The 11,088-nt window shown below is 37.3% G+C and overlaps 1 pseudogene; it reads right to left on the bottom strand.

Annotated features, from left to right (window-relative positions):
- Positions 1-5,521: 5,521 nt before the first annotated feature.
- On the bottom strand, positions 5,522-6,887 carry LOC149991110 (spliceosome RNA helicase DDX39B pseudogene; annotated as a pseudogene).
- Between the last annotated feature and the right edge of the window lie 4,201 nt (positions 6,888-11,088).

Here is an 11,088-nt window from a genome sequence, read left to right as displayed (position 1 = left end):
AGACCCACCCACTCTGGGAACAACAGTCAGAGCAACAGCTAGAGAGGCGCCAGTCCCATATGAAAGTGCCTGCAAAAGGGACGAGTGCTGAGCAAGTGGCATTGTTCCCTCTCAGACCCCTCCCCCACATACAGCAGCACAACATGGTCTAACAAGTCGCCCAGTACTGACAAATACATAAGGCTCCGCCCCTTACAACATAACAGGTGCGACAGCTCTACCTAAGACACAGAGACAAAAAAACACAGGAGCCTGTCAAGATGAGGAGACAGAGAAGTATGGCCCAAAAGAGGGAGTGAATCAAGGTTCCAGTAGGAAAACTAAACTAAGCGACGAGGAAATAGCCAACTTAACAGATGAGGAGAGAGCCAACCTAACAGATGAAGAGTTCAAAACACTGGTGATAAAGATGCTCACAGACTTCACAAATATCCTTAAGTATGGCAAACGCATAAGGAAAGAAGTGAAGGCTATGCTAAATTAAATGAAGAAAAATTCACACAAAACCAATGGTGAAGGTACGAAACCAAGGTTCAAATCAATGTTTTGGAACATAAGGAAGAAAAAAACAGTCAACCAGTACAGAATGAGGAAACAAGAATTGAAAAAAATGAAGAGAGACTTAGGAACCTCTGGGACAACTTTAAACGTGCCAACATCCGAATCATAGACGTGCCAGAGGAGTAGAAGAAGAGCAAGAAATTGAAAGCTTAAGTGAAAAAATAATGAAGGAAAACTTCCCAAATTTGGTGAAGGAAATAGACATACAAGTCCATGAAGCACAGGGAGTCCCAAACAAGCTAGACACAATGAGAACCACACCAAGACACATCATCATTAAAATGCCAAATGTTCAAGATAAAGAGAGAATCTTAAAAGCAACAAGAGAAAAGCAGAGAGTTAACTACAAAGGGGTACCTATAAGACTCTCAGCTGATTTCTCTAAAGAAACTTTGCAGGCCAGAAGGGACTGGCAAGAAATATTCAAAGTCATGAAAAGCAGGGACCTAATAGCCAAGACTGCTCTACCCAGCAAAGCTATCATTTAGAATGAAAGGTCAGATAAAGAGCTTCCCAGACAAGGGAAAGCTAAAGGAGTGCATGATCTCCAAGCCATTACTATATGAAATGTCAAAGGGACTTACTTAAGAAAAAGAAGATCCAAATTATGAACATTAAAATGACAACAAACTCACAACTATCAACAACTGAATCTAAAAAATAAAAACAAAATCCAATTAAGCAAACCAGAATAGGAACAGAATAATGGGTATGGGGATCATTTGGAGGGTTATTAGCTGGAAGGGGGAAGGGGAAGAAATGGGGAAGCAGTGCAGGGATTAAGAAATATAATTAGTTGGTACAAAATAGACAGGGGGAAGTTAAGAATAATATAGGAAAGGGTGAAGCCAGAGAACTTATATGCACGACCCATGGACATGAACTAAGGGTGGTGTGATTGCTGGAGAGAAGGGGGTACTGGGTAGCGGGGAGCAAAGGGGAAAAAATTTCGACTACTGTAACAACATAAAAAGTATATATTTAAAAAAATAAAATAAAGTGTCTAGGTTTTTCACAAAAGACTCAGAGAAATAGGAAGATATGGCTCACACACATGGGGGAGAAAACAGTCAACAGAAATTGTCCTCAAGGAAACTCAGACATTGGATTTACAAGACAAAGATTTCAAAGGAGCTTTGATAAATATGTTCAAAGAACTAAGGGAAACCATGTCTAAGGAATTAAAGAAAAAGTAGCACAATAATGCATCACCAAATAGAGAATATTAATTGAAATTCTGTACTTGGAAAGTACAATAATTGAAATAAAGTTTTTAGTAGAAAGCTTAAACAGTGGCAGGTTTGAGCTGACAGGAGAAAGAATCAAAGAACCTAAACATAGGTAAATTATGATTAATCAGTCTAAGTAACAGAAAGTAAAAGAATGAAGAAAAATGAACAGAGCTTCACAGGCCTATGTAACACTATCAAGCATACCAATATAAACATAATGGGAATTACAGGAGAGGAGGAGCAGAGAAGGGAACAGAAAAAATATTTGAAGAAATAATGGCCTAAAACTCTACAAATTTTATGAAAAACCTTAATGTACACATCTAAAAGCTCAACACCAAATAATATAAACCCAAGAAAATATATACCCAGACACACATCACTGTTGAAAGACAAAGACAAAAAGAGATTTTTGAAAGTAGCAAGAAGGAAGCTACTTATCATATACAAGCAATCCTCAATAAGATTAACAGTGGACTTCTTATTAGAAATCAAGGAAACCAGAATGCAGAGGGATAACATATTCCAAGTATTGAAAAGAAAATATTGTCAACCAAGAACTCTATATTTGACAAAAGTAATCCTCAAAAATTAAGAAAAAATTAAGACATTTCCAGATGAAAAAAAATGAAAATATTTCCTTATTTTTAAAAATATTTTTTATAGAGAGGGAAGGGAGAAAAAAAGTGAGGGAGAGAAACAATGATCAGTAACCTCTTGCATGCACCCCAACCGGGGACTGGCTTGCGACTCAGGCATGTGCCCTGACTTGGAATTGAACTGGTGACCTTTCACTTTGCAGAACGATGCTCAACCAACTGAGCCATGCCAGTCAGGGATGAAAATAGCTTTACTATCAGACCTGACATACAAGAAATACTAAAGGGAGTTTATCAGTCTGAAATGGAAGGACCAGACAGTGACACGAATCCACACAAAGAAATAAAGAACACCAAAAAATGTTAACTATGTACTTAAATAAAAAGATAGTATAAATGTTCTCTAATTAATTTTTTAAATCCTCATCTGAGGATATGATATTTTATTATTGATCTCAAAGGGACAGGAAGGAGGTGGCGGGTGGGGGTAGAAAGAGAGAAAGAGAGAGAGAGATGACAGAGAGAAACATTGATTGGTTGCGCCCCACATGTGTCCAGGCTGGGGATGGAACCTGAAACCCAGGTATGTACCCTGACTTGAAATCAAACCCGCAACCTTCTGGTATATAGGATGATGCTCCAACCAACTGAGCCATGTGACCAGGGCTAAATGTTGTTTTGTACTTTTGTTTTAGCTTACCTTAAAATAAAATTGTATAAAGAAATAATTATAAAACTGTGTTATTGGACTAAAAATACATAAAGAAGTAATCTTTATGACAATAATAGCACAAAAGAATGGAGAGAGAATGTAGCTGTATTAGTATTAATTGGAACTAGATTGTTTTAAGGTGGTAATTATAATCCCCAGGGTTATCACTAAATTAAAAATAACTTGAAAGTTCTGTAGTAAAAGAAACAGCAAAGTAATTTAAATGGCACACTAGAAAATATCTATTTATCACAAAAGAAGGAAGTAATGGCAGAGCAGAGGTGCAAAAGGTATGACACACAGAAAACAAATAGAAAAATGACATAAATTAGTCCTTACCAGAAATTAAATGTAAATGGAATAAACTCTCCAATTAAAAGGCATAGATAGACAGAATGGATAAAAATAAAAATGATTGAACCAAATACTATCTACAAGAGATACACATTATGTTCAAAGACTCAGAAAAACTAAACATAGAATGGTGCAAAAATATATGCAAACTGTAACCAAAAGAAGACTGGAATAGCTATAGTAATAACATATAAAATAGCCTTTATGACAAAATTGTTATTAAAATCAAAGAAGGACATTTTATAATTGACAAAAGGGTCAATTCAACAGGGAAAGATAACAATTTTAACTTATATGTGCCTAACAAATGAGCCTAAAAATGCATGAAACTAAAACAGATATAATAAAAGAAAGAATAGACAATACAACAACAATTGTTGGAGATTTTAATATCCCACATTTAATAATGGGTAGAAAAGCTAGGCAAAAGATCAACAAAGATTAGAAGACATGAACAGCACTATCATCCAAATCAACCTAACAGAAATCTATAGAACACTGTACCTAACAGCAATAGAATAGTTTTTTCAAGTGCACATGGAACTTAGAATAGGCTTTTGCTAGGCCACAAAACATTACATAAATTTTCCTCACACACACAAAAAAAACCTTAGGTTTAGATAGCTTCAGTGGTTAATTCTATTAAATGTTTGAAGAAGAATTAATACCACTCCTTCACAAAGTCATAGGAGGGAACACCTCATAACTAATTATATGAGGCCAGTATTACCTAAATCAGATAAAGAGATCACATGATAACTACAGACCAATATCTTTTATGAATATAAGCACAAAATCTTCCACAAAATACCAGTGAACCAAATCCAGCAATGTATGCAAAGGTTTATACATTATAACGAAGTGAGCTTTATCCTAAGAATACAACATTACTTCAACATATGAAAATCAATTAATGTAAGATATTTCAGTTGGACAAAATTAAAAAAAAAAAACACGTTCATCTAAATAGCCTCAGAAAAAGCATTTGACAATATGCAACATTGTTTCATGAGAAACACATTAAACAAACTAGGAATAAAAGGAAATTTCCTTAACATGATAAAGGGCATTTACAAAAATCCAGTTACTACAGTAGTCCCTCTCTACATTGCAGTTCACTTATCATGGCCTCACTGTATCACGGGATTTGTTAAAATATTATATTTAATTATTTATCATGGATTTTTCACTATATCGTGGGATTTTGTGGTACTGTATATATATGTTGTTCGATTTACGTAGGTTTAAGAGTGTAGAATAAATGTAAGGCTCCTACCTCACGGTGGGGGGGGATGCATCCAGAACATAATACCTGTGATAAGTGAGGGAATACTGTATCATACTCATTTGTGAAAGGCTGAAAGCTTTCCTGTAAGACCATGGAAAAGACAAGAATATGTGTTCTCATCACTTTTGTTCAACATTATACTGGACATTCTAGCCAGGGGAATTAATTAGACAAGTAAAATAAATAAAAGATAGCCAGACTGGAAAAGTAAAAGTACAACTATATTTGCATATGAATAATTATATGTAGAAAATCCTAAGTTTACAAGAAATTAAAAGTACACCAGGGCCACAAAATACAAAATCAATATAGAAAATCAATTGTATTTCTGTATACAAGCAACAAAAAATTCCAAAAATCAAATTAACAGTGCAATTCCATTTACAATAGCATCAATAATAAAAGAAAAATAATAAAATAGTTAGAAATATCTTTAACAAAAGAAGATAAAGGCTTATATACTAATAATTAGAAAACTTTATTGAGGAAAGTTAAAGAGCATATAAATAAAAATCAAACTATCATACAACCCAGCAATTCCACTCCTAAGTATCTATCTATTCATGAGAAATGAAAACATATTTCTACACAAATGTTCACAACAACAATTTTCTTTGTTTTTTCTTTTTTTGTATTTTAGTTTTTTTTTTTAAGTTCTGACAAATAAGGAAATGGGGGTTTAGAAGGGGTGATGCAAAAGAGGGAAGTCATGGGGTAGGGTTGGGGGTTGTCAGGGGTTAGGTGGCAGTAGTTTCTCCTTCACCCCCATGCCTGGCGTCATCTCTTGAAGAGGGACTGTCACATTCCAGAACAGGTGGATGAGTCCTCTATCGTGTCTGTTCAATGTAGGAGAGATGTCTGTCTCATCAGGCAGCTCACTAATATTGACTTCAAAGCGATCCTGCACATCATTGAGGATCTTGGCATCATTCTCAGCTGACACAAACGTGATTGCCAAACCCTTGGTGCCAACTCGGCCTGCTCTGGCCACCCGATGCAGGTAGGTGTCAGAATCTTTAGGCATCTCATAGTTAAAGGTAATGTTCACCCGTTCAATGTCCATGCCTCGGCCAAACAGTTTGGTAGCCACAAGAATTCGTCGTTGAAAATCTTTAAACTGCTGATAGCAAGAAAACCTCTCCTCCTGGGGCATCCCACGGTGGATGACGATGGCTGGGAAGTTCTGCTCCACCAGGAGCTGGACCAGGGAAATGCAGTGCTGCACAGACTTCACAAAGATCACCACTTGGTTGAACTGAATGACATCCAGCAGATCAAAGAGCTTCCAATTCTTCTCGTTGTCCTTCAGTTTCACGTAGTACTGCTGCAACCCATGCAGCGTCAGCTTCGTCTCAACATCCACGAAGATCTCCCTTGGGTCTTGCATGAACTTGCAGCAGACTGGACGGGTCTTTTTGCTTAAGGTAGCACTGAACATCATGACCTGCTTCTCATGAGGGGTCATGCGAAAAATTTCCTGGACATCCCGATGCATGTCGAGTTGTTCAAGCATCTTATCACATTCATCCAAGATAAAGTGTTTAATGTGTTTGAGGCTGAGGCTCTCATTTCGAGCAAGGGCAAGGATGTGGCCAGGAGTCCCTATGATGAAATGCGGGCAGTTCTTCAGCACCTCTTCATCCTTCTTTATAGACAAACCACCAAAAAATGCCGCGACCTTGACATTGGGCATGTATTTAGAGAAGCGCTCATACTCCTTGCTGATCTGAAAAGCCAGCTCCAGAGTGTGACACATCACTAGCACAGACACCTGCCCAGTAACTGGCTCCAGCTGCTGCAGTGTGGCCGACACAAACACCGCCGTCTTTCCCATGCCTGACTTGGCCTGGAATAGGACATCCATTACCAGAATATCCTGTGGGATGCACTCATGCTGAACTTCTGATGGGTGTTCAAAGCCACAGTCAACAATGGCCTGGAGCAGCTCGGGCTTGAGCAGGAAATCCTGAAAGCCAGAGCTATGGATGGAGACATAGGAGCCCTTAACATCCTTCTTGGCAGGGGCCTCAGCCCCATCTCCCCCTGCTGCTGTCTCCACCTCATCATCTTCATAGTCCAAGAGCTCATTGTCCACATCGTTCTCTGCCATAACTGGGCGACAGGTAGATAAGAGGGAGGAGTCTCTGAATGGGTTCACATAGAATAAGTGAAAACAAGGGAGGAAAGTGTGGACTTAAGGAACAGAAGATACACTAGCTTCTGGCAGAAGAGTGGAGGAGCCGAGAGTGAAGAGAACACAATGGTGCCGAAGCCACCATCTTGGATTGAGCCTTTCCAGCTCAACAATTTGCTTAATAGCCAAAAATTAGAAACAACTGAAATATCCACATCCATATAATGGAATACTATTTAGCATTTTAAAAAAAAGAATTCTACTACAGATACATGTTACAACATGGATGATCCTCAAAAACATTTTGTGAAGTGAAAAATCCCAGACACAAGAGATTACATATTGTATGAATCCATTTATAATAAATGTCTAGAAAAAGCAAACTTATGGAACCGGAAAACAGATAAACATTTGCCTAAAATTAGGGTTGGTCACAGGGATTAACTATAAATGAACACAAGGGATCTCATTGTGGGGATGAAAGTGTTCTAAAATTGATTAAATCATTGGTTTGTACAATTGAAATGAATGTATTTTATGATACATAAAATATTTTTCAATAGTTATTTTTACAATTGTAGCTAACATTTATATAGCTTTAGAATATACCATACACTGTGTTGAGAGCTTAGCATATAAAAACTTAGTTAATATTCATAACAACCCTATGACATAGGTGATATTATTTACTCCTCTTTCATAAATTAGGAAACTGAGGCACACAGAGATTAGGTAACTTGGTGAAGAGTACACATACAGTATAGAAATGGGATTTAAACCCTGTTAGTCTAGCTTCACAGTCTGTAATTTTAACCACAGCTTCAATTCATGGGAGAAAAAGAAGAATATACAGATATACTTGTATACGGCAAAATGTGGAAGAAATCACAAGGAATTTTTATCAGTAATTCCTTCTAGGAAGTGGGAATAAGGGTTGACAGGAGAGGAAGACAAACCACTTTGAACTGTAGTTTTGTTTATACATTTCATAATTGATGTATTAATTTTGTAGAGAAACGATATCTATTTTTAAATCAAAGAATTGCTTATCTTTGATTTGTCAGATTTTTACATTTTGAATTTTTCCTAAACTTTTTTTATATTTTCTAAATTCTTTGGGGTATGTTTTCAGGTCAAGTTCTCAAACACTATGTCATGTTTTCTGTTACATTTCATTCTGCCAACGTCAGTCAGAGCCCCAGGATGAGGCTGAGGCCAAGAAGAGTTGGGGTTGGGGCTAAGGAAGACTTGATGAAAGAAGAGCCTATGTCGCTCACTCCTCTGCTTGAGCCAGGCTGTGATTGGACTGGGTTCAAGGCTTCACTGAGCTGCAGTGTGCAGCTCTGAATTCCTTAGGTGCACTGGAGCATGTATAATGGGGGCCCACTGCCTTGGAAATTTCTGCTATCCTACAGGAGTAGATTATCTCCATGCCCGTGTATATATGCAAACAAATCCATTTAACCAAAGCACCAGGTTGGATTTGTACCTACAGGGTTAGAGTAATTCTGCCTCCAGTATATATGTGTGTCTATGCAGCAGAGGTTTGTATTGTGGGGGGGGGTGTCTTTCTCCACTTAATATTTAAAAGTATTCATTCTGAAAGTTGCTTAGTGTTGTGGACTATCTTTACTAACATAGAAAATATTAGTTTATAAATCTTAGGGAACAACAACTGTATGACAAGATGCTTAAAAGTAAATGGGAGGGGTTAATGTTTAGACTATATTAACTTGTTGCAATCATTTCTTTGATTCAAAAATATTCTGGGGACAGGGAGTAAAAACAAGGTTTGTTGGATTTTAATATGTGTTTGTATGCTAACACCCTGCAAGAGCATATTGTGAGAAAATAAGATATTTTTTTCATGACAGCTTCCTTTGTAAAGATTTCATATGCAATAAAGACTGATTAAGAGGTATTTGGAAGATAATCTTTTTTTTCTTCCCTCACTTCTGTTCTCTGGCCATGGATTAGTGTCACATAATCCCCACATAATCTTCTTTTTTCTATTAAGATGCAGCAAAATCCAATAAATGAAGCATGGGCTTTAGAGTCAGACACTTAAGTTCAAATCCCAAATCTGCCACTTACTAGCTGTGAGACCTTGGGTAAATTATTTAATCTAATATTCAGGGTTGGGAGATGTGTGTTCTGAGAAAGGAAGACAATGCTACCTCATGGCACAGGGTGATTGATTGAAGCACCTTACACAATGTTCAGCAATCAGTAAGTGCTCAGTAAACATAAATTTTCTTACCTCCCTTCTGGGCCAAGAAATTGAGTAGAATTAAAAAAGACTCTTGGCAAAGGGTAAGGAAGTGTGTGACAGAATGACAATTTATTGATGCCCTCACCTCTCAAAATCTTTTTTTTTAATTAATGATTTATTTTTAGAGAGAGGGGAAGGGAGGGAGAAAGAGAGGGAGAGAACATCAATGTGTGGTTGCCACTTGAACACCCCCAACTGGGACCCAGCCCACAGCCCAGGCATGTGCCCTGACTAGGAATTAAACCTGCAACCCTCTGGTTCCCAGGCCAGTGCTCAATCCACTGAGCCACACCAGCCAGGGCTCAAAATCTCTTATAGTGTACCCCATGTGTGTTGCCCTGTGTACATTAATGTAGCTCTGCTACCTTTCCAGAAATGACTCTAAGTAGTCGTATCACCTCCTTAGATGTTGTATATGGCCATTTATGAAGTGTTTATATCTAGGCAAGCACCATGCCAGAGTGACTTGCTTTCGGGACATTGCTACTAGGATTGTCTTTTCCTAGAAAAAGTGGTAAAAAACTTGTTGGAAGGGAGAAGAGTCTTTACAACTGACTACCTTTTTTTTTAAATAAAAACTTTGAGGATGTGATAATGAGAGCACCACCAAGCCAAGTAGGACAATCTTACCCAAAGTATTCATGTTTATGTGATATATGCATGTGGCAGAGCCAATGATAATGAACTCAGAGAAACTGGCTCATTTCCCCCAATTCCTTTAAACTGTGTTATTCTTGGTGAAGGAGCCAGTTCAATCAAGATCAAATGAGTGCCTGCTGTCCATGGACTAATGTTATAGGAGATGGTTTTGAATTTTTAGGTGTTCCGAATGTTAAGCTTCTGGGTGTGATTTTGGGGGGAGAAATACAAGCAAACCACTATGACCAACACAAAACTAAGTTGTCCAACTAGAGAGCAAGGGATTAGGCCTGATGACCATCTACATTTAATTCCTCCAAAGTAAGCATAGTCTAAGAGCAGAAAGCTGAACACAAGCCTTTGGAGGCAGCCACACTTGAAAAGTAGGAGAAAATTCAAACAGCAAAATAAACCAGGAAGGGCAGTAAAAGGGAAGAAAAGCAGGATATTGCAAGATAAAAACAAAGAACGAAACAAGAATCTTAAATGACATCAAATGTAGTGAGTTCAGAAAAGAGAAGCAGCAAAAAGTGATTTGACTAGGAGGAAGTCACCAGTGGTTTCTGAGGTTAAGTGGTTTCTAATTGGGCAGGTGGTTTCTATGGTGGCTTATGTGGAGTGAGATATTTAGAACAATTTATTTCACACAGAACATAAAAGGCCATTATAATTAGATTCACTCACTCATTCATTTATCTCATTAATATTTGCTGTGTTCCTACAAGTGCCTAATTCTACTAAGTTCCATGGGGTAGAAATACCTAACAGAAAGGCCATAATTAAGTCATAATGACTTCTCTTTCAAAAGGAATCTGGGTGAAGTTGTAGGCCAATGACTTAAAAATGTTAGTCTCATTCCCCTGTAGCTGTTTCAGTTGATGTATTCTTTTCTGAAATATCTGTCTTTTCTTTTCTTTTTTTAATTTAAAAAAAAAAAGTTGGCTTTACCCCTTCACAGGTAAAGTTTGCTGCCTCAAAAGGCAAACTTAAAAATCAAACCTCAGTGTATCTTATGTATGCTAAGAAAAAGCAGAGATGGTATTTATACTGTGTTAGGGTTTTTTTCTACAAGTGTAAAAAAAAGCCCACACCGAATAAATAGTCCAAAGAAACCTTAGTTCCTTCACTTTCATAAAAAATGCATATATTATTTTACTTCTCATAATTTAACCAGTTGTGTTAGCCACATCATTGGAAAAGTACCAAATTGGGTTCTGGCAGGAGGTTAAACACATTATGTCTCAAAGAATCCTGTGTGAGTCCTCAGGAAAAACAGAAATGGCATTTATACCTTGTA

The sequence above is a fragment of the Furipterus horrens genome, unplaced genomic scaffold, assembly GCF_987537825.1.
Source record: "Furipterus horrens unplaced genomic scaffold, mFurHor1.1.pri manual_scaffold_17, whole genome shotgun sequence".
NCBI lineage: Eukaryota > Metazoa > Chordata > Mammalia > Chiroptera > Furipteridae > Furipterus > Furipterus horrens.
Note: the sequence above shows the minus strand (reverse complement) of the source record. Positions and strands in the feature narration are given on the sequence as shown.